Genomic DNA, 16444 nt, shown 5'->3' on the forward strand with positions numbered 1-16444 from the left:
CTTTGTTTTTATACCACATTTACCTTATTTGTCAGAAAATCTAAAGTGCTGAACTGTTAGGTTCATGGTTGTTCAGATGTTTTATTGCAGTCATATTCTAATACCATCAAATCATGCATATCACAATCCAAATAAATTCAATTGAGTTGTATACAGTCTTTTGATGGTAATAATTTTAAAAATAGATTATGCTGTAGGTTGCATTTTTAGGCACTTAAATGAGCTTAACCTCCCAGGAAGCAAAATCTCATGGCTGTTACATAATGCCCAAGCAGGCAACATCCCAGGGCTGACATCTTTGTTTTTCAGGGTATCGGCATCATCGTGTTTTCTTAATTAGGTTCAGTACATGATCTCTTGTTTGTAAACACATCAGACCTAACCAGATTTCACCAATGAGATTCAGTTATTGATGCTGAATATATAATAGTAGCATCAGAACCTTTATTCAGAAGCATTATTTTTCATTCCCCAACAGACATATCCTAGCATCTCTAATGATACTCACTATAAGGTGGCTCTAAAATATTTTACAATCACTGCTAGAAAGTTCAAGTGGGAGAGAGCGGGGTATTAGTGATGAAGCAAAAAAGGAAGCTTGAAAGACCCTGTGTTTATTCATAGATTTTGAAAGTTGATTGTACTATTTAAAAAATAGTAAAATGGAAAATATTGGCCCATTTTACATGATAGTTGAGGGAAATTTCTCTTGAAAGTGGTGCTTTCAAGAGAAATCAAAGTGCTTCACACTTTGCCCCATATCCATGTCACCTAAATATGTGTCACAAACTAATAATGGAAAGGAAAAGGCATCTACAATTCAGAAGTAAAAAGGCACACAGTTTAATAAGTGAATGGTAACCTATCATTAGCCAATACAGTTGCTGAATATATCAGCCCAGGCTTGACTGATTTAAAAATGATTGTAATTCTCAAACATGAAAGATTATTTAAATATAGGAAAAGGCACACAAGTAAACTGCTTTAATTTCTTAAAGCATATTTTAAAGTCAGTGGTTTTGAAAGATTAGCATAAAGGAAATAAAATGAAATTATAGTGGTTTTGCAATGGAGTTCTTAAATAAGGACCCTTGGATGGACTTCTTCACTGGGGTTCTTGAACTCCTTAAAATTGTGTGGCTTATTTTAAGAGCAGGGTTGGTCCTGTACTTTTATTGGGTTCTTAAAAGAATTAAGAACCATTGATTTCAACCAATGTGACCAGTGTGTGCTTATTAGAGATAGTGGGTAAATAGATGAAAACATAATAAGCTTGTAAAATATGAGATATATCTGGAAAAAGTCCAGCCATTGTTAATATAACAAGAATGGTTTGCACGACATTGATGTAATCTGGCAGCCAAGGACAGTGGACTGGAAAGTGCATGTGTGAACCACAGTGACTTCACTGTACTAGTTAGTGAGGACGGTAAATGCCATTGAGTGAGCGTGTATACTGTGTGGCCATCACATTCAAAATGACTGAATCAATAGAGTGATGAATCTTCATCAAATTTTGCATTAAGCTTGAACATTCCTCCATGAAAACTATTCAGATGATTCAGAAGGCCTCAGCTATGGGCAACTGGCAACTGGCAGCTTCATCACAACAATGTGTCTGCTCATGCATCATGTCTCGTGCAGAGTTCTTTGGCGAAACATCAAATCACCCAGGTGACCAGATTTTGTGCTCTGCGACTTCTGGCTCTTCCCAAAACTAAGATCACCTTTGAAAGGGAGATTTCAGACTGTTGCTGAGATTCAGGAAAATAGGATGAGGCGGCTGATGGAGATTCAGAGAACTGTGTGAAGTCCTAAGGTGCCTACTTTGAAGGGGACTGAGGTGTAATTGTCCTATGTACAATGTTTCTTGTATCTTGTATCTTCTTCAATAAATGTCTCTTTTTCATAGTACATGGCTGGATACCTTCTGAGCAGACCTTGTAAATGTAAATGGTATCAAAGATGAAAGGTGCTTACATTTCTGGGAATGAAGTCCAATGATGCTTATGTTATTAAAATGCTAGCATAGATTATTTTATTTTCTTGGTTGAGATGCAAAACTTTTATTTTTCTCTGTGCCATGTTGCCTTGCTTTGTGACCAGTGAGAAATAGCATTTTCCATTACCAGAGCTGTATGTAAATCAGAAATTTGGACTTCTTTCTCTTTATTTTTCTCCTGTTACCACACTTTGCTTGTACCACATCTCACAGACTAAATGATAAATAAAACAAGAGTGATCTGGTAGGAGCAAACATTTGACTTGTAATTGAGAATCAGCTTATTGGAGTTTGAATTGGTTACTTCATAGCCCTGAGAACAATTTGCAGCTGTTATGTGCATTTTGCTTTTTTGTTAAGAGCAAAGACAACTGTAGTTAAGGTCAGCCTATCTTCTGGGATATAGATGTGTTTTAATGGATTTTCATTTTCTTGGGTACAAACAAGCATATCCCTTAACTCAATGATGGAATTGCTTCAGAAATGATTGATGACCCTGGATCTGTGGGGAAAAAGTGTGTACGTGTGTGTGCAAAATACATTGAAAAAGTATGGTAGAAAAGTAATGCTTCCTTTAGGATCAAATTGAAGTCTCCAAAGCATCTTTAATCCTCCTTTGACTAGACTCCCAAGTGATCTCTAAGACTGTGTATTACCAAGTTGGCGGAGGGAGAGTCAAGCTTTCTCCATAGTTTCCCTGAGATCTCAAACTGGCAGCCAGCTGGCTGAATCTGCCCACAGACATGTTTTATTTGGCCCATGCAGTGCTTTTAAAAATTTTGTGCCAACATTTTAATAGGAACATTTCACATGCTAATCTGCATTTCTGGCTTGTCTTGAGAAATCAGAAGATAGGGAAACAATTATTTGGAGCTGAGGGGCAGCTGTCCTCGCCCCCCTGGGCTCTTTCAAGTGCCCCCCACTCTCCCAATGGATTTATGCAGTTGTTTACCTGCTGGACTGCTGGAGGCGATAAACTAATTTGCAACTAGTTTAGAGCCGTCTTTAAGAATACCTTGGGTTTTTTGATTAATAATAACCTGGCTTTATATAACAACTATCATCTTAATCATTGAGAGTCTTATTATTTATTGTTACATTGACATCTGGCCATCAAATCTAATAATTTTCTGGTTCAAAGGATTTAGAATTCCTAATTTGGATTAGGGATGGGGAAGGAGTAAAGATAAAGAGAACATAAATGCCTAAAATGCTTATCTCGCCTAACAAATATTCAATTTCTGTTCTTGTCTCTCAAAGCTGGTCTGAGGCTGTAATTTTAGTGATGCTGTAACTAAATTTGTGCTTGCTAGTTTTGGAATTTGATCATGAGAAACCTTTTTTTGCCTTATGAAAAATAGTTGATTCATTTAAAAAGCACTGAAACATGTACACATCTAGGACATTTTAATTTCTCTATGCTTCCAAGTACAACGTACAAAATCCTGGGGAAAATTTAATAGATTTTGGGTTGTCTATAATTTATGAGGCTACAAATATCTAATTTCTGAACTTTTAATTGTTTTAGTCAGGATAGAGGGCTAGGCAAATTCAGGCAGCCTTCTTCCCAGTTCTTCCAAATAATACTTCCTAGTGAGGATGGAGAAATGTTGCCAAAACTCATATTTAAGTTGTTTGAGGGTAAGCCTTATCTTGTTACCTAAGGTCTGTGTAAACCATTTTAAATTCCAGTAAATTCTGCAGTTTAGTTAGGATAGAGGGGCTCAAACATGAGGTATTCAGTAATGTTGCAAATGTGAAGGTAATTAGTATTTAAGTTTTAAAAGAAAACCCAAAACTTTCCAAGTGTCGTAACTTGAAGCAATTATACATCCTTCAAAGACAATTTAGTTTTCACATACTGCTAGACGGGCAATGTAGCAAAGGCATGATAACATAAAAGCTCAGGGGATTTGAATGTGGGAATGGGTCAGTGTTTAACAATGAGAGAATTATTGTCTGGCTTTAGGAATAAAAGCTGTACAAAGTTATAAATGTGCACATTGATAAAATTTCTATGTATGTATAAATCGTTTTTGGCGATGCCTACTTATGAACAGAGAAGTCATCTAATGATTGTCAAGTTAGATGTCTTGGTTTTCCCCCTCTTTCTTTCTCTTCTTGTAGAGGCAGCCAAGGGACTTTGAATAAACCACTTTAACTTGGTAAATTTCCCCCCAAAATGAAATTTTTCAAAATACATTTGAATGCCTTGGGTACAGATTATATTATTTATGTGGTTTTTCAGATTGACCTGAGGAAACATCTATTTTTATGTGAAAAGTAAAAACAAGATACATTAAGCGAGTTTAACTTTTTTACTGATTTTCCATTTTTTTAAATCCTCACTCAAGGACATGCTTATTGGTTTTAGAGAAAGGGTAAAGGGGGGGGAGAGAGTGAGAGAGAGAGAGAGAGAGAGAGAGAGAGAGAGAGAGAGGGAGAGAACATGGATGTGAACGTCGACTGGCTGCCTCCTGTATGTGCACTCACTGAGACCGAACCCGCAACCTAGGCGTGTGCCCTGACTGGGAATTAAACCTGTGACTTTTCGGTTTCCAGGATGATGCTCCAACCAACTGGACCACACAGTCCAGGGATGTTTTTCTACTTTTTAAAATCATATTATTGTTTTACTTGTCTTAGGATGTTCTAATGTACAATGAAAAACACCAGGAAAAAATTGATTTCCTTTCCTAGTCTACTAGAAAAAAGGCAGTCTCCTTTCAAAGAACTAGAGGTGAGATGATGCCTGTTAAGATTTTATCTAGCATATATAGAGATTAAGATAAAAGCCATTTATGTGTAGAAGAAAAATAGAACATTTATATTATATGGAATTTGGTCTTGCTTTGTTCTTTCACTCACAAAATATTAATCAAGTACATTTATACTCTGCTACTCTGTGTGTTTGTCCTAGAAGGACTAAAACACATGGAATTTGTCTTCAAAGAGCTTAAATCTCTTAGAAAGTCATTCATATAGCCCACTTATGGGAATATCACCTGGGGAAATATTCAAAATATAGGTATCATGGTCAAAAGCAAACAGTTACCAATACCTGATAGTTTTGGTCTTCTTACAAGCAGTTGCCTTCACCTTTTTAGTGCCTGATGATTTGCTAGTTAGACTAGAACCATGCCTGGTTTCTTTATTTGTGGGGTTTATTTCTTTAAAATTTGAAAATGTCTAAATGTGCACAAGTGTACCTTCTAAAGGCTAGTCTAAAGGCACTTCTGAATCTAGTGCTAGGGAATTTGGATTGCTGGAGCACCCTGTGGTTCCCCTTCAAAAGCATTTGTTTAATAATTCTATTCCAGCCTGTGAGCTCCCTGAAGGCGAGGACTGTGCTTATTTCTGTAGTATTTCCACTCCTGACACATTTCTTGGCTGATAGTAAATGTCCACTGCGTTTTGTCAGTCAGCCGCTAGGATTTCTGTTGCTCAGTTGTGTAGGTCTCGACAACCCATGATGAAACCCTGTGGCTTGAGGAGAGACAGAGATTCACTCAACAAGCATGCAAATAAATGTAAAATTCTTGCCTCACTAACCATATTTTCTCTGTTTTAGAGGGGGATAGCCCTTTAGATGTTCTCTGGTGAACAGAGCACATTTGTGAAATAGCCCGTGGTTTTAGCCCTAGGTGGTATCTCTATTATCTTAATTCTTATGTGTCTAATTTGGACTAATTTCATGGCTTTTGCCTTGTACCACTCTGCTTTGCAGCAATCTGATTAGAAGAACAGTGGCTCTGTGTGTGTGTGTGTGTGTGTGTGTGTGTGTGTATTTGAGACCTGGTTTTCAATATCAACTCTGCCACCACACACCAATTGTGTGACCTTGGGTACTCATTTAACCTCTAAGCCTCAGAGTTATTCGTTTCTGGATATTGTCTTGATTTTAAAATGTTGGGGGTGGAATTCATAACTGTTATGGCCCCTTTAAATTCCAGTTGGCAATTTAAATGCATACATTAGTGTTTCTATTAGTTTGCATGCTCCTGGAGGTCAGAGGCTGTCTTACACATTTCTTTTGTGTGTCTGTGTTTTTAAAAATCTTTTTATTGTAGAGACTTTTGAACATGCACAAAAGCAGACAGCTCTGCTTACTGAACTCTCCCAGCTCCAACTATCAATTCCTCAACTCATGGCCAATCCTCTTATCCTTGTTATATTTGGAAGCAAATCTTAGATATGTCATTTAATCTGTAAATATTTCATATTTATATGTATTATCACCACAAGGACCCTAACACAACACCTTGTACACATTAGATAACAAGATAAATTTTGAATAAATGAATGAGAGTGGGCCAGGAAAGTATAAGTGGTGGGGCATCCCAACCCACAGCCAATATTATATGTGTTTTAAACACTTAATAAAGTTTGTTAACCCTTAAATTCTCAGAGTGAAGGAGGAGGAAAAGCCAAAGCTTCCAGTTATTGAAATCCTTATGTAGTTGGAATATTAAGGGGATTTTTCTTTAAAAAGCCTATTACACTTAATCACTTCTCTGGCATGCTTCAAGAAGGTAAGGTAAAGCCAAAGATCAGCAAAAATCTATCCAACTATATGGGTGCACCTGGAGGTAACATCTTAGTGGCAGTATATGGCACAATCTAAAGGCCAAACTGTGGTCACCTGATTTACTGGGAACTTGAAAATTCATAGGAAAGACTTGGCCTGGGTACTTCACTATATTTTACATTTTCTATTATCACCTGCTTCCTAAGCTTTGTATGTTTCCTTAACTACAGCCTCTTTATCTCTTTCTCTTTCTTTCTTTTCAATCATTTTCCTATCAAGTCTTCATGGGAGCTTTGCTCAGGGCATTGATTTGGGCGTGATATGTTTTAGTTAACATATGTGTACTTGCTTTGGATATATTACTTCCAAATGTATGAATAAAACAAGAATAAAAAACTCAAAGTAAAAAATCTCCCTTAGTATACACTGAAAGACTCGGACAAGGATGTTCATAGAACAGCTATGAGCACACAATGGAATACTACTCAGCTGTAAAAAAAGAAGATTTTACCCTTTGCGATAGCATGGATGGACCTGGAAAACATTATGCTAAGTGAAATAAGCAAGTCAGAAAAAGACACATACCATATGCTTTCATTCATATGTGGAATCTAATGAACAAACTGAAGTAACAAGCAAAACAGAGACAAACTCATAGATAGAGAACAGGCTGACAGCTATGGTGGGGTAGGGATGGAGGGACTGAGCAAAAACAGAAAAGGACTTATGGACATGGACAACACTGTGGTGACTGCAGGGGAGAGGGGGTATAAGGGGACAAATGGTAATGAAAAAATACATTAAAAATAAAATAAAGTAATGCTAAAAGTTTAGTAAACACGAAATTCCATTAACAGAATAAATGGAATACTATAATGAAAAAAAACTATAATGAAAAAAAACTATGGCAATCTGAAACAAATATGGATGATTTTTACAGATATAATGTTAAGTGAAAGATTATGTATTGGGCTTCATACCAAGTTTAAAACCAGGAAAAATGAATCTGTGGAATTAGAACCCAGGACAGTGGTTCACTTTATGAGGGGATGGGTGGTTCCTGGACGGGCACTAGGGAGGATTTGGGTGCTGGAAATGTTCTGTAACCTGGTTTGGGTGGGGCCACATAGGTGTCCTCACTTTGCAAAATTTCATCAAGCTTTCTACTTCAGATCTATGTACTTCTCAGTGGGTACTTTATACTTCAATGAACAAGTACAAAGAGGAAACCTTCCCTTTTGACTTTTTAGGAATACTTAAAGTTTAAGCCAGTTGTCCACCTGACCTCATAAGAAACAAGACTTGCCTCACTAAACTGATTTTCTTTCTTGTATAGGACCGAACTAGTACACTGAGGAAGGAGTGGCAAATGTATAATGTTTTTATTATACAAAACTTTCATTTCTCTGCTTCATGAATGAACTGTGAAACTGTGGTCAAGATGAACTGCTAGCCAGATCTGTTGGTGCTGACAACTCTGGAGAACACGTCTTTATTATACTACAAGGAGCATCATTAATAGCTCACGTAAGGGAAGGTCCTGGCTCAGTGTTGGAGTTTGTATTAGAATCCCAAATTACCTCAGTGTGGCAAGAGCAGTTCAGAATGACGTTCCATATATTTAATTGCAAGGTAGTGCATAAATGTATGTAGCATTTTAATAGCATAAAGTAGCATGTTAATGTAATAGAAGTAAATATAGTGCTGAGTGGATCATGTAAATATAGTTAAAAATATATTGCCTTAAAAAAGGCTAAAACAAGCTTGATGTATTACTGACATCATGTAAAAAGTAACACGTATAGGAGATGATTATTCCTTGCACCAGACTGAGTAAGACTATTTTGGGATACCATGCACGGAGCTGGTTATAGACATGATTGTGCTATTGGAAAGATTTATCTCTGCTGCCTTCCTTCTCCTTTTCTTTTTCAGTACAGGATGGTATAGTGGAAAAACATGAACTTTGAAGTCAGACTGCCTTTGGTTTGAATCCTGCCTTTGTCTCAAACTGACTATTTGACTTTGGGCAAATGACTTCTCTGACATTCAGTTTCTCATTGTCAAAAAAAGGGGGCTCTAGCTAACTGTAATATTTAATAAGAAAATTCTATCTAACCTTGCATCTCTGGATTAGAGATGCTGTTTGGCTGTTTGATAAGAAAACTCAATGTGACTAAACACACAAGAATTCATTCCAGTTAAAAGAAGCCAGAGTCAGACAGTCCAGCACTGATGTGTCTACTCCCTGAAGTAGGCCAGCAAATTAGTCTCCACTTAAACTCTTTAATCTGCCCTACTAAGCATGTGAGTTTCAGTCTGAAGGTTGCCTCCTGGCCACTGTAGCTCCAGCTGTCTTCCTCATTATAGGCAGCAAGAAGGAAGATGGAGCATAGACAAAAAGGTACAACTCCTGGCTGAGTTAGCGCCCTCTTTCAATTGTCCTGGAATACATCCACTTATTTCTTATTGGCCAGAATTTAGCTCTATAACTTCACTTAGCAGTAGAAAGAGGCTGGGAGATACAGTCTTTTGCCTGGAGTAAAAATGGGGTTTGGTTACGTAGGAAGAAATGAAAACTGCATCTGAGTGGCAACTACGGGCCGTAATGTTTACAGCAGAACATTTTTGCCCTTCTGTCCCTATCTTAGTAAATGGTATCACCGTCTCTCAGATAGCTCAGACTGAAAATCTGGGGGTTCATTCAACAATCCTTTCTTCTTATTAAACCCCACACTTAAACTATCACCAAGTGCTAAGCTCTGGAATATATTCTGAAATCTGAATCTTTTCTCCATCTTCACTACTAAATCCACAATTCAAGTCACCATTACTCTCATCTGGATTATTTCAATTGCTTCCTGACTGGTCTTCCTGCTTCTTGTCTTGTCTCCCTACAGTTAATTGCCTGCTTAGCAAACAGAATGATTTTTCTTAAAAAATAAGTGAGATCATATTATCCTCCTGCCTAAAGTCCTTTAATAGCTTCTCATTACAATAAAAATAAATGTCATCTTCTTACGCTGTCCTATAAGGCTTTACCTGATGTGGCTCCTGCCTCTCTAAAATCAACATCCACCTCTCATCCCCAGGTCCTTATGCTCCAATCATAATGAATGCCTTTCTCTCCCTTGAATCTACCACATGCTACCTCCAACATTTGCCCTTGAACATTCTTCCTCACCTTCATATGGCCAAACCCTTCCCACAGTTTGGGTCTCAGTTCAAACATCCCTTCATCAGGTAGGCCTTCACTGACTCCTCAGCTGAAGTAGTTCTTTCTAACCTCATGTCTAAGTTATCCTCTGTTTCACTGCCAAATTACATTTGATTTCGTGCTTGATGCGTACCTCCACCCAGCTCTGCTAGCTAGACAAAAATTTGCCCATGTGCTGAATTGACCATGATGTGGGGAAAGAAGCAGGTTCCTACATCATCAGTGGAGAATGCATTGGTTAAAACCTGTCTGAAGGGCAATTTTACAGTATCAGAGCTAGAAACTATAGCTCTGTGAGGGTCTGTAGCTGCAGTAGGAGCTCAGGAATTTGTTGAAAGAATGGTGATTTTGAGGACTGGATCATCAAGTGTCTAATCCCCATTTCTTCCCTCCTTTCCCTCCTCCATGCCCTTCACCCCATATTTAAGGCCTCTCCTCTCCTAAGATATTCGATAACACATATCCCATAAAGCCAAATTCCTCAAACTGGCATATCCCAGTTTCTGGAGCAATACCTCAGGATTAGCCTAATGCATTTTCCTGGATCAATTTTATTTCAATAATTGTGAGAAAAAAACATTTTTCTATCCAAAAAGTAGGGACCTATTGAAAGTTTGAGGGTCTTTGAGATACCTTCTAGGTCCCTGGGGTACCAACTAAGTATGTTTGACATTAAGGCACTTTGAATGCCAGATCTGAGAGGCACTGCTTAAAAGTTTTAGCTCCTGGGTGGATATTTGCATTTTAATAGAGAATTCTTCAATCTCTTAAAAAGCAGCTATTAAGGAATTATACTTGTCCGGTGTAGCTTGAGGCAGTAGGTACTAGAGTAATAAAGTCTTCCTGAATTGCATATTTGTATATTCTCTTTAGTTTGCAAAATGCTGTCACATTCCTTATTTTATCTAATTGGATTGTTAGATCAGCCAAGTTGAGTACAAACATGGAAGCTTCCTGCAACACACAAATAACTACAAGGCATGCAAAGAATTAAACATTTCAAACAGTATTACATTTCAAAATAACTGAAATGTTAAGTTCCCTTTCCAAACCAGACTTAAATCCTTAGTTGCCTTCCCTACATGGGATTTTCTTGGATATTTTTCCAGAAGTATTTTAAAGCATGTTTCAGTTCCCATTTTAGGGTATGGTCTCCTTGTGTTCTTCTATTCATATAATGTAGAGTATGCAATACTATTCTGCTTTTTTAAAAGTAGTGCTTTACATTGGAGTATAATGTTCTATTTTGTGAGGTATGCAACATCTTTAAAATACTTCCAATGGATGGAAATTTGGGTTTGTCTTCAGTATTTTGCTGTAATGGTAGATGCTCTCAGAAACATCCTTTACACAATAAGTGTTTTTTTCTTTGCCCATTTAAATAGATAATAAATAAATACCTAGGAGAGGAATTACTGTGTCAAAGGCCAAATGTTTTTAGTTCTATTAAATATCATACAATTGCTCTTCCAAGAGATTTTAACTGCTCTGTCTACTGATGGTGGAGGAGAGTGACTTTTTTCCTACCCGATGGTCAGTTCAGCACATGGGCAGTTTTTAAAGTTTGTTAATAAGACAGTGAGAAAAATGTTTATTTTTTACTTGTAGTTAGTTGACAGAGATTGAGCATTTTTATTTCAAGTATTTTAGTGTTATTTGCAATGAAAAAATTTAACTTTATTTTATTCTTTTTTTAAAAGATTTTATTTATTTATTTTTAGAGAGGGAATGGAGAGAGAGAGAGAGAAACATCAATGTGCGGTTGCTGGGGGTCATGGCCTGCAAACCTGTGACACTGGTTCACAGCCCATGCTCAATCCACTGAGCTACGCCAGCCAGGGCATTTTATTCTTTACACGGTTATACTTGTCCCTATTTTTTGTCCTTTTGCCAATCTCTACCCAGTCCTACTTGCAATGAATTTTTTGTAAACTCTGATTATCTTTCTCTCCCAATTTTCTATTGGGTTGCTAGTCTTTTTCTTTTCTTTTTTCTTTTCTTTTCTCTTTTCTTTTCTCTTCTTTTCTTTTCTTTTCTTTTCTTTTCTTTTCTTTTCTTTTCTTTTCTTCTTTTCTTTTCTTTTAATTTGAAAGGACACATCACATATTAAGGATAGGAAATCAAGTAATTGTTTATGGTGTTAATGATCAACCATCTACTCTAAAATTAGGTGAAAGTGTGCTTCCTTTGAAAATTAAAGGTTTCTGCATAGTGGAATGTTATAGAGAGAGGGAAAGAGATTTGGAGGAAAAGGTCAGGAGGTTGAGTCATGGATTTGGTGCTTTCTAGCCTGATGATCTTGAGAAATTACTTAATGTCAGGGAGTCTCAGTTTCCTCCGTGATAGAGTGGAAAGATAAAATACTTCCCCATAGATTCATGGAAATTTAGTAATGTGGGAGAGGAACAAACTTTTCTCTACCCTCGAGGTTTTCTTCTGGCTTGACAGACAGATTAACAAGGGAAAGTGACCGAGTTTAGTACAGACGTAGGAATGGAAACCCCACATACATGGAAAGTCAGAGACCCCACATGCAGGCGAGTCCAGAGACAGAAAGGGAGCATGGGTATGTAAGACGTCTTGAGCTAGGAATGAGGTAAGGAGCCTTGGGGGCTTCAAAAGGTCATTGTGGGATGGTAAGAAGAGTAGAATTTTATTGAAGAGAAGTTTGCCCTGCCAAATAAGTGGGTGGAAAAAGTTATTGATAATAATCTTTTAGGTGCAAGGCCTCTAATTCAAATTCTTCAGGCAGTTCAGTGTAGGGGACAGAAGTTCCTCTTGATCTGCGGCTAAAGTTGCCTTTAGCTCAAAACAATCTTCATACCAGAGAGGCACATATTGGGGTGACTCATTCTGGACCCCCACAGTTATATCACAGATGTGAAAGTGCTTTATAAACAGCACTAAGTACATACTAGTTTTTATTACTGATTTGATTACCGAGCTATGTTGTACACTGGAATATCATGTTTTGGAAAATTGGAATTTTTGCCTTCAGTTACTTTTTGGAAGACAAAACTAATTATCATTGTATCTCAGATGTTTGCCTTTAGCTCATCTTATGATTCTTGCTGATTCAGTAGTTAAGAAAGATAAAATTTTTTCTAATTCCATGACTAGAAAAAAGTTATGGTTTAATAGTGCAAATTAGTAATAAAAGATGATACTAATACTGAAAAAATGAAATAGTTATGTTAAAAGGGTAGAGTTTAATCTTACTTTAAAAAAATTTTAGTGAGAAAAATCTGCTAAAATGAAGTTCTTTTATTTGCAACTTTCATAGATTATAGAAATAAGATGTTTTCAGGTTGTATATGTGTGGGAGAGAATGTGTAGAGTTAAAGCTTTCAAAATATTTGATCTGGAAAGAACCCAGACATCATCTAGCCAGATGCCCGTATTTTAGACATGAGGAAGTCAGAAATTCCGAGAAGCAAAATAACTAACTTGAGTCATTTGGCCACTGCAGAACAAAAGGGAAGAACTCATTCTGTCTCTTCTTCTCCAGCTGAGAGCCCCTTCCACTGCCCTGTGACATTTTGGATGCACAGGTTGCATGCCTACATGTTTGGTGTTTATGACAGAAGCTATACTTCCAAACCTGTTAAATGAACACATGTGTTTCTTGAACCTAGGGGTTAATAAGCTGTAGTAAAACTTTGCTCTTTTGCAGAGGTCATTCTGAGCTAGGTTAAAAAATGGCTTTAAAATTCTTGTATTTTAGTTTATACTGCATTCTAATAATTCTAGCAAGCCTTTTAAAGTTGTTTTTTCTCTCTTTCTGTTTTCATGTAGCAAGAATAATTCATTTTAGGAGAACCCAGGTAGGAAATGTGTTCAAGTTATTAAGCTATAACGATACACGTTTTTTGTTGATATTATTCAAGTGGAATATATATTTAAAGCATTCAAATTTGATCCAAATTGTAATAAAATCCTACCAGCGACTAATGAAATTATTTCAATTTTCTCCTTATAAGTCTTAGTTTTGCTTTTGTTTTAGGCTGAACGTTGAAATTAGTGAAAAAATGCCAGATTACTTGGCACATTCTTCCTGTTGTTGTAGGTGTGATTTTAATTTGTTTTATTTTTCTTCAAACCTTCTTGATGTTATATAAAATATTAACTGAAATAAATTTTGTTGCTTGTAGGTTTTTCTTCTAATACAAGGAAAACAGCTGGAGATCTCCCTCCCACCTCCTCATTCACCCTTCTAAGAGCAAATGCAATGCCTCAGTTTGGTGATAGTATCTGAAAGTCATTGCCGTTAGCTAGCACATCCAGTTTTGGTATCACGGTAAATAGAGTAAAACACAGTGTTTAACAAGTTCATCTTGGACAGTGAACATTCTGAAAAGTGAGAGAAGAGCCAACAGGGGAAGTATGATCAGATTGAAAGCTGATTTTTCCAACAGAAAGAATTGAGAACAGATAGTTTCTTTATGCTGAGAATAATCGATATTTTCAACATTGTTTCCACTGGAATCCATGGTTTTTATTAGAGAAGTGTTATATAACAAGATATTATAGGATATTTAAATGTTTTTCTAAATCTCAGACAACAGGAAGAGCACTGGTGAGAGCCAGTTGCTAAGGACGACCCATTTCCTACTTTCTCCTTCTTAGCAACATCGCCAACCTTTGAATCGTTGCCAACCTTTGGATCATTGCCAACCTTAGAAAATCTCTGTCCTTGGAAGCTGAATAAGTGAAGCTGTTATTTACTATAATAACATTGATCCCATAAACATTTAAAATGGGAATAGCTTTAATATTTAAACAAGTTATACACGTTTATTGTAAAAATTCTAATTGTAAAAAATGTATTAAATAATTTGCAAAAAATTGTCAAAAATTTCTCTGGTAAAAAATAATAGCTATAAAGAAGAGAATAGTAAATTATATGATTGTCTAAACATTATGCAGTATACCTGGAACTAATGCAAAATAATATTAACTGTAATGGTAATTGAAAAATAAAATAAAAAAGAATGAACTAATTTCTAATCCCACCACTCAGAGTTAACCATGGTTAACCTTTTGGTGTATACTCTTAAGAGCATTTTGTACTTATGTTTGCAATTTTCTTTCTTTCTTTTCCTCCCTTCTTTCCTTCCTCCCTCCCTTCCTTCCTTCCTTTCATCCTTCCTTCCTTCCTTCTTTCCTTCCTTCCTTCCTTCCTTCCTTCCTTCCTTCCTTCCTTCCTTTCTTCCTTCCTTCCATCCTTCCACCCCTCTTTCTCTCTTCCTTCCTCTCTCTTTCTTTCTCCCCCTTCTTTCCTTCCTTTCTTCCCTCCCTCTCCCCTCCCTTCCTCCCTCTCTCCCTCCCTCCCTCCATCTCTCTCTCTCTCTCTCTCTCTCTTCCTTCCTTTTCTTTCTGCTATACACATCCTGGGTATCCTTCCAATCAGTAAATAACCAACAATGTCATCATTTTCAATAAATGCATAACATTCCACTGGATGATTATACTGTGATTAATTGAGGTAGTTTCCAAATGATGGGATTTAAGATTGTTTCAGTTTCTTTTATTCCTGGTATAAACAATACTGCAGTAAATCAGCTAATATTGAACACTTACTTTGTCAGACAATGTCAGGTTGATATTCTGCTTTTCTAACAAGTTCCCAGGTGATGTAGGTGGCCTGATATGTGGACTACACTAGCATAGAAAATGTGTTAGTAGAAGATTTTTGATTAAGGAGAATTTCCATTTTATTCTTTACATGTGAATGTGCCCTACAATCTTATGACTTCAATAAGTTCCCTTTATAATCTGTTATGGTGGTGCCTCCATCAAAGTTATATTTTAATTGGCCCCTTTCACTGTGCAGGTAGTATGCCATTTACTCATAATTCACTACGTGAAAGCTTCACTGCAGGGCCAACCAATATATGTATGCAATGCAGAGCCAATTTTTTAGTTAAATCTTAAAGCTTTTCAAAGAACTAGGAAATGCTATTGAGCTTTTACAAAATAAGAAGTTTAAAGTTGGTAACTGCATTGAGTCAACAAAACAACCATTACTTATTTCTTGGCATAGTTATTCCCTAATGAAATACAACCAACAGATTAATTAAAAAGTATGAGCTGAAATATAACTTTAGAGTACCTCTGTCATTTGCCTTAACTATGCTTATCTTGTCTCTCGTTGGATTTGAACGCTTTGTGCTGTACAGATTTTGTGTTGCATAAATAATCTAGGGAAGAAAAATGAAAACATCTTTTAAGTAGTCTCTTGTTTATTGTCTTCACTGACTTCAGTGCCATATTATATTTGCCATAGGATTTGCAGGTGGGAGAGGTGACAACTAAATATGTACACTGAGCATACAACTTTTACATTTATGTTGTACTTCAGGGTTTATTTAGAGGCAGGTCCTTCATTTGACTTGTAATGATCATGTGAGGCAGGTAGGGCAGGCATCATTATCCCCATTTTAGAAATGTGAGCAGACTAAGGCTCTGAGAGGTGAAATGATTTGCCTAAGGCCAACATCAGGTCATTGTCAGTGTCTGATTTAGAGCCCAGTATATTATTCACCTCAGCATGCAAAACTTGTGAGGAGGTGTAGGCCAGGAGAGAGCAACAGGGGGAAATTGGGACAACTGTAATAGAACAACAATAAAAAAAGAAAAACTCAAATGCAAAGTAGGTTAGGTGCTTAAGTGCTTTAGGTTATTAAGTTTTAAGTGG

The 16444-nt window shown here is 36.7% G+C and overlaps 1 protein-coding gene across 2 annotated transcripts in view; it reads left to right on the forward strand.

Moving 5' to 3' along the window:
- Nucleotides 1–16444, forward strand: part of PLCL1 (phospholipase C like 1 (inactive)) — a 321929-nt gene that overhangs the window by 86566 nt on the left and 218919 nt on the right. The window lies entirely within an intron of this gene.

This window comes from Phyllostomus hastatus, unplaced genomic scaffold (assembly GCF_019186645.2).
Source record: "Phyllostomus hastatus isolate PE091 unplaced genomic scaffold, TTU_PhHast_1.1 phas_contig_57, whole genome shotgun sequence".
Taxonomy (NCBI): Eukaryota; Metazoa; Chordata; class Mammalia; order Chiroptera; family Phyllostomidae; genus Phyllostomus; species Phyllostomus hastatus.